The following is a 12460-nucleotide window of genomic DNA, read 5'->3' on the forward strand; positions in this document are numbered from 1 at the left end:
TAAACATGTGACTGGGAATTTGCACTGAAACCCAGATCATTTCACATTTGTGCCAATAATGCCATTGAAGATAAAAAAATATGTTTAGAAGTGGGCTATATTAATTTGCCTACCTTTGACTAGGTCTTTGGTATGGGGCCACCAATTGTCTCAGTTGTTCATACGTTAGTTTACCTGAGGTACGAGCAAACGGTTTACTTTGTTCAGTATTAGTAGTTGGTGTCTGGGCACCTGCCTGAGGAACAACAGGAGCAACAGAGCTTCCAGGTTGTGGAGTGTGGGGATTTTTAGGAGCTGTGTTTGGGTGCACCATTCCTGGGTAGTAAGCAGGACGTTGAGGCTGAGGATATGAAGGGTTTGCTAACTGGGCTCCGGGGTAATTGGGAGGATTCTGTTGAGATGGACTACCAATAAAAGATCCCGGTATGTTCACGCGATGTTGGAACTGATTTTGTCGGGGTGTTTGATGAGGTGGCATCATTTGTTGATAAGGATTGATTCTACGCTGATAAGGATTTTTTGGTTGATATGCAGCTCCTGCATATGCTGTAGGGATATATTTTGGACCAAAACTTATTGTAGGACGGGAAGACTGGTTTGGTGGGAGATTTACTCGATGAGCTGGTACTTGGACCGCCGGAAATGGAACTTTGTTAATATCTGGAGCATCATTCTTCGCGGCTACCGTTCCTATTATGTTCTGCAGAAACTCTTGTAATTCTGTTCGACGTCCATATTCTTGTGCTATGCCAGCTCTATAGAAATAATAATTCACATAATTCACAATTCGAGATATATGTTAAATTTGCATGAGCTACTTGTATTTGAAAAGTCGTTTTTATACAATTAAAGAGAGAGTTAAGGGCTAAAAGTGTTATTTGGATTGTAATTTACACAAATAATACAAACCAAAAAAACCGTAATAGATGGATATACATGTCGTGGGTCGACAATACATTACAAATTTTTTAAATCAATAGTGTCAGATGGACACAACTTTCAACAGATTTGATCGATTATAATAATATTTGGACCAATTTACTGCTTATTGTCTGAAAGTGGATTTTTTACGTTTATTGTATATGATCTGAAAGTCTATTTGACGTTTATTGTATATGATCTGAAAGTATATTTTTTACGTTTATTGTATATGATCTGAAAGTCTATTTGACGTTTATTGTATATGATCTGAAAGTATATTTTTGACGTTTATTGTATATGATCTGAAAGTCTATTTGACGTTTATTGCGTATGATCTGAAAGTGTTTATTGTGTATGATCTGAAAATCTATATTTGACGTTTATTCTGGAATATTGGGCTTGGAAAAAATGTTGGGTATGCAGAAACTCACAAAGAAATCTCTAACCTCTACATCAACCCATTTCGCTCTAATTAAAACTTTATCTGATTTAAAATTATTTTACAACCAAATATTTATGAAGTTACATATCCTATAGAGTGTGTAAATATATGTGAATACTTACCGTGGATAATCTTCTGATGCAGATCCGCGGAGGTTGTAAATTTGAGTCAAATCAATAAACTGGTAACATTGGTTAGAATTGGCCTGGGAATGATCTTGGATCTGAGCCAAACTATTTACTACCAATAGTACTAGTAGAATCTACAAACGTTTAAATAAAAGGACTGTTTACCCACTTGAAACCCATGGAATATCGGTCATAGGCGATCAAAGGCTTTTTTTAAACGTTTAAAGAACTAAAACGGCCTATAATTAAACACCTATACACTCAATTAAACCGAATCTATTCAGATTCCAATTAAACTGAATAGCACTAAACCCAAATATAGATATAGTGAAGGCAGCTTAAGAAGCAGAATTGTTGTTCACATTTGCTGTGGATGAAACTTTATCTAATTAAAATTGGACCTTTCTTTGTTTCTTTTCCGTTTTTATACATAGATTGTCGGGGCATTTTAACAAGCAGAATTATTATCCAAATTTGCGACCGACTACATTTAATTTATTTAAAACTAGACCTTACGTTCGTTTCTTTTTCCTTGTTACTTTGCCTTACATTTACATTACAGTCATTAAGTAGTTTGTGTCAAAATGAAACGACCTTCCATTTAGCAAGTGGCAATGATCAGACGCTTTGACTTGGCAAGATTGATTTTAACTAAGTTCAAGTAAAATTAAAAAAGGACAGAGGACGGGTAGTTAGACTTTTAAGTAATTGAATTGGACGACCGTAATTTTCGCCATTTTCTGGTTTATTTGTTGATTTGTGTTTGAATAGGGAGAATTAATCATATCAAGAAAACAGAAAAATCAAAAACCCGACTGACGCATGTATATTTACAATTAAAGTCTATAAACGTCATTAAAGGTGGGATTGTTTCCCTGGCAAACTTCGATATTGTGAATGTTGAATCTCTTTTTAGGGATACCACCAAAAATGGTTCAGTTTCATTCAGTATTTACAAAGATATGATCAACTGAAAATTTGTCAACATTTGTCTTCAAAAGCCAGCACCTTCTATGAGTTTCGCTGAGTTTTGATGGGCAGATTGAATCCACGTCGGGAGATTATTTACCGTTAATAATTTGATTTTGTTTTCTTAATTAAATGTTAAACATTAAGTTTAAGAACATTTTATCCAGGATTAAATCTTGCAAAATTTAAAATCTTTCCGAAAAATGCACGGATACTTCAAAAGATATTAAATGAGCTTACCAGATTAACCGCCATGGTGAACTGCAGCCACGAATCGTCAAAGAGGATTTGCGAGATGGTTAAACACAAAAATATACAGCATTTTAATCCCCTTTTATATTATCTATTTAGTTATAAAATATTCGAAGGAAATAAATTTGACATGTTTTATTCATGAGAACAGCAAGCCATGGATATAATCACAGTATGAAGGTTAATCATGGGATGCTGTCTCACCAATTATGCATCTTCTAACATCAATTATTTCTGGACAATAAACATTTTATAGTACCATAACTTTAAAACTAACACCGAGATATCCATTTCTCCGAGGTGCGTCCTTGGCAACTATACTTGAATTTTATGAAATATAAATTTTGAATGTATTTATAGATCAATAAAATCCGATATAAATAAGGATAAGTATAAAGTTGTATTTTTCTCACGCAATTAAAATTCTTACATGTAGATCATTTATAGATTTGTGTGAGTTTTTGAGTACGTTCCTATAGGGGATGCACCGGGTTAGAAAATCACACTGTGATTCAAGAATTGTTAGCTATTTTAGGATAATAGTCGCCCCAGTATGGTTTTGGAATCTGTATTGTAAACGTGCACAATTATTACCACCCAAGTCTTTTGTTATACCAGAATGGGTTAGACTAGGAATATGTCTGTCCTGTTACGGATTCAGATGTTGTTACTATTACAAAATAGATTCCTATCCATCTGAAAATATCCAATTACCAGAAAACTTCTTTTAACCACAATTATTTATTATAAAAATACTTTGTCTACCCTTAAATGAATTAAAAGACTGTCTTAATGAATACAATGTTGTGGCACTTTCCCTACATTCTGGATTTTAGTAGTTTTTTTATGGCATAGGGAAAATGGGAGTCTGTGGGGTACAGGGTTAAGCAGTATGTTTAATTTAGAGAGATTTAATTTACAAAAGCAAAGTATTATCTTCCATTAATATTTTATTTTACAAAAAAAATAACACAAAATATTATCAAACGTTATCAAATTTCTATTTTATGAAATTAAATTCTAATATAAAGATTTTAACAGGTTTAACACCTCTAAAACATATTGTGGCATTCTCATTTATAAATATCCATATTGGAGGACTACCGTTGGGTTTTATTATCGCATTATATTTATGATCGATAATTTAATTTATTACACTGGGAAATCTTGTTCTTCTTACTCAGTTAATAATTCGACCTTTAATGTCATTTTGGGTCAGATAGGTCATGTCAGGACACCTCTTTACACATGCATAGATTAACATATTAAAATGCATTAAATGTTTGAAATTTATTGTGATTTATTAGACATAATTATCGATTTTTGTTCATAAACTGCAAAGTATGCAACTTCTGAAAATGTCATAAAAGTTGGCTATAACTCAATAAAATTAAAAGTTTTAAAGATTTAGTGTAACCAGTGAAATAACGACTAAAATATTGACGAGATTGTTAAGCTGACGATCAATTTTAATGGGTCTGTTTATGCCACCCATCTTGCAGTGAATAATTTAAAATCTGGAAGGTGTGCACAAATGTTAAGTAAATCGAAAGACACTACATTTGCATTGTTCTTAGTAATTGAAAGATCAATGTTCATGAACTCAGAGTGGCTTACTGCCTAATTCATATTTCTTCCAACAATTTCCGTACCATGCTGTTTTGGATAATGGGAAAGTATTATTTGACTGTAATTGAAGATATAATTGTTACTCTATTGACTGTTCCGAATTAGATGCAAGGCAAAACTCGGAAATGACCAATTTACTTGATAAGCGAATCATGTAGTCTACGTCACAGATGTTTGTCACAAGTGCGTTATGTATAGGATAAAGCACGAGACTGAGGTTATGCTGGGGAAAGAAAGACTGTAGAAAATAACCCGAGAAAAAGAAAAACCGAGGCCGGTAGGTCGAGGTTTTTCTGTCGAGGTTTTTTTTTCTGAAGTCTTTCTTTCCCTGCATATATCCAAAGCCTCCCCCGCCTTTCAGACCGCAAGTTATTCCGGGCATAGAATATACCCCAAAGATCAAAGAAATTTACCGTTACAGGTTTATAAGATGGAAAGAAGTCTGAATAGTCAGAGCCGAGTGAGTTATGATTATAAGAAAACTGGACAGTCAGAGCCGAGTGAGTTATAAGGGCCGAGACAGGGTTAATCTAGTTAGAACACCCCATAACACTTTCTTAAATAAAATGTTCATCTGTGGCCATGAATGAACCTTGTACTTTTCCCTTCAGTTAATTTTCGAAAAGTAGTTATGTTTTATCTTTAATTGGCTTATAAAATACGTACAGATAGGTCAACTTAAACGGTTACAAGAATTCTCGTCTAAACTGTTTGTCATCATCTGTTATCATTTCACGCACCGGCACTTTAAGGGATTGAAATAAAACTTCTTACTACTGCTTTACTACGACGTAAAAACCAACAAGAGATTCCACCATAAATCGACTCTGATTGAAAAAGAAACAAACTATCGGAATCTGCTTCTTTAAACCAGATAAATTAAATATCAGTCTAATAAAGAGCATTGTGTTTTATCTGAGACCTAGTGATCTAAATATTTATAACAATATTTATAAATGAACTATTCTAACGGTACTCCAAATAATCCTTTGAGGTTCACATTCTAACGGATATTGGAAAGAAAAAATCATATATTTCAATTAAATCATACAGTTCGACACGAATAAATACAGAAGCGTTCATTACTATCCGCTTTAATCGAAACAGTTCTTAGTCGTTTTGTCAAGTGATAGTTTGTCAAGCCTTCCGGTTTGATTTCCAAATTGATCTAACGGAAAACTGGAGTTCAAAAGTACTCAAACAATTGCGGTATATGAAAATGAGGGGACCGCGGTAGTCGAACGATCGGAGAACTGGACTTTTGGCTAGATTGATGCGGGTTCGAATCCCGGCGTGGGCCGAGAAGAACCATCGATATTTGTAACAATCTAAAACACAAAGTGATTTATTTGGGCGACGTTTCGAAGAGTATTCTCTCAACCTTATAATGTGTTATGTCCGTGTTGCTGAAAAGGAGGGTGTATCTAGTCAGTCTGAAGGTAGGTAAACGTAAAATAAATATTTGACAGTTGAAGATAGACGAGGAGCCAGTGGATAGTATATAAATATGAATTTGCTTAACTGTAAAAAAAAATCAAATAAATCTCCAAATCCTACACTTCAAAATAATGAAAAAACGTTGTATAGCTTATTTGACATACTATTTTGAAAACTATATCACTTTCGATGTTGTTTGCAATTTTAGCAAGAGTCGCTTATATCAACGCAACGTTCCCGATCAGGCGCTCAATCACCAATTCCTTTTACGAGTACATTTATCATAATCATAAAAGATAGCTGGATATTGGCCTGGCTTATAGTTATCAGTCTTAAATGTGCAGGGAGTTGCGATAGCACAGTTAGTAAGACGTTGGGTCGCTAGCCTGGAGGTCCCGTGTTCAATCCCGATGTTGGGCGAGAAAGGTCATCGGATTTTTCGCCGTGGTTCCCCTTTGTCGGAAGAGACAGTTGGAATTCGAAATAAGAGTAGGCCGTAGCGCCGCTGTCCGAGTCAAATTCTCTCATAACACACTGCATGGCGTATGCCCGTCTTCATTATCACAGTCAGTGCAGAGAATTTCACTTTACTTTAAGATGCATTATGTAAGTTATAAATAGTTGACAGTTCTCGTTATAATAGTTAAACAATATATAATGAAAAGAAGGTGTGTTAAAAATTTCAGTCTAATCACATTATTTTGAGCGGAGTTATTGTCGCTAGAAGAATAGTGCAATCTCGATTCTCATTGCTACCGTTGTTACGATAATATACAATGCCTCGATTATCCAGTTCTTAATTAAATCATTAACTCAGAATCGAGTTAATGACTTCTAGCTGGCCGGTCACCTCTGGCTTGCGGCTGTGACTAGGGGATGAGCGTATGTGACTAGGAGATAGGGGCGCCTTCTTAACCTCGTGGGTTTACTCCGCGTACTCCGGTTTCCTCCCACAGGAAAAACTCCTGCCTGCGTGTGCGCTAAGATAACAAAAATGAAAATAAGACAACTTGTCTGCGATATCACCATCGGTGGAAGCGGACGTTAAACACAAAGAAGGACAGATGGAACAAGCCATTCGTTATTTGTTGGTCGCCTGGATCAACCGATACTTAAGTCTGGATAACCAGCTCCCATTAACCAAACAATCGTATTAGACAGCTTTTGATTGGACACGAACAATAATGGTGACCTCTTAAATTAAAGGTTTGGAACCATTCCGGTCGACGATTTGATTGGGCTATAGTGTAAAAGAAATCAAATAAATTATACCAGTCTACACTAAGTATTGAATAACCCTGGCTTTGCGAAGATGTTTTTGTATCCTCTGTTATAATTATACTGTTATTATAAACATATTGTTTGTTTCGTGTTTTCTGAGGCTGATTGGCTGCATTGTCTCATGTTGACGTCATTTTAACTTTTGGTAAATCCAGAATGACCAGTTCGTCCTCGTGAACTTTCTGAAGAAATTATCTATGATATTAACGATTGGTGTATTAATTGAGCTCTGGTGACTTCGCGTCTTAACATTCTCAGTGAACCAGTGCAAGGGGACTTGTTTTTAGTAGACGCGTGTGGAATCAGTTATAATTGTAAATATCATTCTTGATAAGAATCAGATAATAACTACAAGTGTTTCATAACAATCACATGGCAACTGCAGTGAAAACAATTTTGATAAATTGATTTAATATAATGCTGGAAATTGGTTGTTGTCATGTGACCAATACCATCGACTCCAACTGTACAGATCAGGAAGAGGTATATTTCGATGTTTTGGAAGAGTGGCCAGAAATATTCGCATTTTTTGATAATTAAAGACACTTGGTTGTAAGGTAATATTAACATTATTATGAAATATTTTGTTTTCCAGCGTCCAAATGGCGAAATAATCTTCACTCAAGGTGCTGGGGCGTATGATGCTCCAGGGTTAAGAGCAGTAATAAAACAAATCGCGACGTCGAGGTTGTGTCCGCTTATTCTCCCTTGATCGTTTACCGCGGGAACTATTTTTTGTGTATGTGATGCATGTCAAAACAACCCTTAGTTACATGATTAGTATGAATGATTAGTATGCATAAATGGGTAAACAGTCTTGTGTCTCTGTAATATCTGACGCGACCAAATGATTGCGCCCGAGGTATTAAAATATCAAATAACGGAAAATGCCAACCCACCTTATAACTCTCTATCTAGTAGGCCTACGTTAATTGGTCTTATTTTGCCGATGATTAAAATACACACGCATGGGGTATTGGACCTTTTCCTACAGACCCGAGACAAATCGTTCAGATGGCTAGAAAAATGAGGTCTACCCGTGTACATATTGGCGTGCAAGTAAAACACTCCTTGGCAGTTGGAATTCGACTGTATGCGGAAATGCCACTGTCCGTTCAAAATTCTCCTCCCTGGCATTGCACAATAGACCATAAAAAAATAACCTTTACAGTCTCATAATAACCGAAGTATTGTATGACTACACTGTAAACCCCATTCATTTCTTGTCAATTCTTTGTCTTTGAAATTTAATTTCTTAAAATATAAATCATTAATTCGTTAGGCATATTTCATATTGGATTGATTTTTCTAAAAATATTTCTAAAAATAGACGGCATTAATAAAATTTGAAAAATGGAGATGTTCAGTTCGGGTATACTAAATCAATAGTAGAGACGCATTTCTCACGTGCGGGTGGATAAATATTGTCGAATATCATTACCTATCTATGTTTTATTATTTATGACAAGTTATAAGTATATGATTTATATACTTCTATATACGCACCTAGATACTATAAACACACCACTTTAACAAACATAGGAAATAGAAAGTCTGTTTATCACTTTGTTAGTGGCCCTCAATCTCTAATTATTTACTTACCTCTTAGGATATAGGTAATTTAAATCTTAGGGTCACGTAGAAACGGGGCAATACAAACCTTCACTTATTGTGGATTAGGAATTTTAATCGTGGGGATTTTATTATCTGTTGTTTAGTCCAAAATATGTAACAAACTTAGTCCATTTTCGGGAAAACAGTAGACTGACTGTTTTAGAACGCCGATATTATAGATTTGCGTGAACTTATTTTGAATAACATATATTGGCTATTTATATGAAATTCAATGCTCATATATCCATTCGATATTCTGCAAAGACGTTCATATTTTTCAATTCAGTTTCTGTATTATTAAGCGTTTAGACAGGTGATTGCTTACAAACGTGGACCAAAACTAGAACTGGGCATATATCAACTCTTGGATTAAAATGGGTTTTTAATTAGAAGGTGTTATTTTAAAAGATAAATTTTCCTAACCAGTACTATATTTCTGAACTAAAGCTATGTTTTACAGAATAAATATAACTTCACAAATCCTACATTCCTTTGAGCTGACCAAAAAGAAGTGATGTGAAAAAACCGAAGACTCACGAATGCAGTCAGTGACGTTAAATAACTGTGACGTCAAAGTAATTGTGACATGATTGTAGTTATGGCTCGTTCTAGATGAAAATATCGGAGCTTGGTTAAGCGTGGTGGTCAACGGGGAATCGAAAATGGATAGTTTGTTGTGATATGGATTGTTGAATGTGGATTCAATTTAAAAAAAAAATACATATATAATAATATTAATAATGGATCCGCCCGAATCAGATTTGGATTTTTTTTCAAGACCAGAAAACTATGTTGGGAGCAATCTAACAACAATAAGGTAGGTTTAAACAGTCTATATGTTATTATGAAGTGTACAAAAACACGTAAGGTAATTACGTACTGTAACAAAGTAATTTAATACAGAAATAAAATGAAATGGGGTTTAACGTGCTACTTTTCTGCAACGACTGGGCTAATGTAGACGGGCATGCGTCATACAGTGTGCTATGAGGGACATTTTTCCCAAACAGCGGCACTATGGCTTACTCTTGTACCGAATTCTAACTGTAAAGGGTTATTTTACGACGTGCATGCAAATGTGTACACGGGGCCTTGGTTTGCCAGGTCCTCCGTCCTTCACTACTGACAAGTGGGGGCCACGCCGGAAAATCCAGATGCACTTTCTCGACCAACACCGGGATCGAACACGGGATCTCCAAGTTAGCGGAGCCACCGCGGCTCCAAAAATTTTTAGTCTGATTAAATAATTATCTTTCTATTCTTGACATCAATTTAAATTTGTGGCTGTGTATAAAATATTTATATAGCCTGTAATGATCAATATTATGGGATAGTTGTAGCCCATGAAATATTTTGATTGGGGTGTGTGTGGAGATGCTATCTTCTTCATTTTATAAAATATATATATTGAATTACATATATTTTTTCTAAACTAGATTTATAGCTGCTACAGATAAAAAAGAAAAACCCAAAAAATCTAAAAAGAACAAACGAAATAAAGTTGAACTAGAACTTTACAGGTAAGTCATTATTAACATGACAGTTACACATTACTTTGGTGCCAACTAATTTATGACATATACACATCCTTTGTTTAATTGATATATTATACTTGCTAGGTTACCCGATGATTTGATTTGAAGTTCAGAATTTGCCAGAACAATATAGGGATTTTTTTCCTAGAGATAAGGGGCCTGTCTAAAAAAAAGTATGACACTTTCTATTATGTTTACAGCATCCATAATAATAATCATTAATTGTCAATTTAATCATTAAAGATACCTTCCCGCGTACAAACTGGGTGGTTTGATGATATATTTTGGCTAAAAACATATAGTGGGGTTCCCAAGCACTAAGTACTTTCAAACCGATGCAAAAGTTTCGTTTTCAGTACCAATTTGAAGGTAAGGGTCTATGGAAAAATTCTGGTTCGAGTGTCAAGCACTCAGATAAAAGAAATATCAAAATGACCGCCAAAATCTAAGATGGCTACCAATTTCACATTTTTTTGCATTACGCCTCATAACTTTTGTACTATTGAACCTAGAATGGTGATTTTGGTCTCTATACCTGGACACGACAACATGCAAAGTCATGGCTCTTTTCCACGCATTCACTGGATCAGACAGTACTTCTTCCGTAAAGTGCAAGGGTAAGCGATCCTGCTGCACGTTGATACACGAAGTGTCATCCCTTATGGAGCATTTTGCAACTATTGTCGACACTCCATTCCAGACATCGCCAAGGTTGTACGAAGTGGCAACAACCTTTGTCTGTAAGATGTACTCAATGAATCAAACGAGGATAATGATGTGGACCTCGTCCGATTGAGGTTGTTCTCACGGAAGACTAGGAACGTGAAGAGACTTCCCCCAGCTAGTGACGCTTTCGATCAACATCTCATAAGGAGTGCATCTGGGCAACCGCCACATGTTCATGATGCTTGTCAACAATCCAACTAACCATGGGTGGAAGGAAGAGTACGGCAAGTTGCTTCCCTTTTGGGCCGCGCTGCCCCTCGTCAAGGATGTGTTCCACCTGGATTTGAAGCGCACTTGCTCTAGGTACAAATGTGTGACGACAAAGTTGAAGTACACATGTCAGTGCAAGTGACTAGCTGGACTAGAACAATTTCCAATACTAACATGTATATAGGAGCCTTGGTTAAATTGTTAGCCATTTTCTTACTGAATGTATTGTTCAAGGTTTTTTTTTCAGGCAATTGTGTAAGAATTTACTTGGAAGTACGACTCAATATAAGAGAAGATATGCTCCAACCATGTTTATTTTATATTTATTAGACTAATCATACATGCGAACCCAGGTATAGAGACCAAAATCACCATTCTAGGTTCAATAGTACAAAAGTTATGAAGCGTAATGCGAAAAGAAAGCTGGGAATTGACAGCCATCTTGGAATTTGTGGCCATTTTGTTTTTATTGTATCTGACCCTTACCTTCAAAACTTTTGCACCAATATGAAATGAAAAAAAACCCATGCACGACCCCCCGCTAATATTCAAACTAATTAGTAATTAATCCATCAAAATGTTGCTTCAAATCCTTATCAGAACATTGTAGTCGCGAGGAAAAAAACCCAAGCTATAAAAAAGGGTATTAAAAGAAGTCATGTTTGTGTCACAGGACTTGGCTGTCGCGGTACCTAACAGACGATGTTGTCTGTAATCGCTGTCCATTAAATGTAATATCGAAGCCTAATTATCCACTGCCTACGTTTTTGTACGTAGTTTTATTTTTTATCTGAAACTGTTGTATGTTTAAGTCTCTCACCTTTTCCTAATTCGCTCACAATCAAGTTTATCAACATATACATCAATCGCTCCCTAACGCCAATTAGTGACACCCTGTCATTTTTGTCTTGTGCGTGTCCCATGGGTGTTTTCAAGGAATCCAGTATTTTTCTAGAAAGATTGTGTGTCTCCGCTTTCCATATATACCAAAATCGCCATACTTTTATTGGAAATAAACACCTGATAAATACTTTTGTGGGAAAGTATCTTTAAATAATTCACAAAAGAAAATAAAAACTGTTATCGTGAAGTTATTTTAAAAGTTATTAGATCAACCGAACAAATTGTCTCTTTTTATATTTAAAAAAACACTTTAATAAAACACATGTTTGCGGAAAATGCCTCAAAATATAGTTCCGATGAGGTATCGAAACTTAATTAGTGCCCTCCCTTAAGACTGTATTTGGACAGTTGAGACCAATGTCTTGCGTTTTGAGAGTTGACAATCTAAGAAAATGAATATTTTCGGCCGCACT

General features: G+C 35.4%; 1 long non-coding RNA gene across 1 annotated transcript; it reads right to left on the reverse strand.

Moving 5' to 3' along the window:
- Positions 1 to 463: 463 nt before the first annotated feature.
- Positions 464 to 2519, reverse strand: LOC130014125 (uncharacterized). Its single transcript, XR_008789117.1, has 3 exons — positions 2500 to 2519; positions 1486 to 1625; positions 464 to 755 (listed from the first exon to the last, which is right to left on the reverse strand). It is a non-coding gene; the product is annotated as an uncharacterized LOC130014125 (long non-coding RNA).
- Between the last annotated feature and the right edge of the window lie 9941 nt (positions 2520 to 12460).

The sequence above is a fragment of the Patella vulgata genome, chromosome 8 (genome assembly GCF_932274485.2).
Source record: "Patella vulgata chromosome 8, xgPatVulg1.2, whole genome shotgun sequence".
Lineage (NCBI taxonomy): Eukaryota > Metazoa > Mollusca > Gastropoda > Patellidae > Patella > Patella vulgata.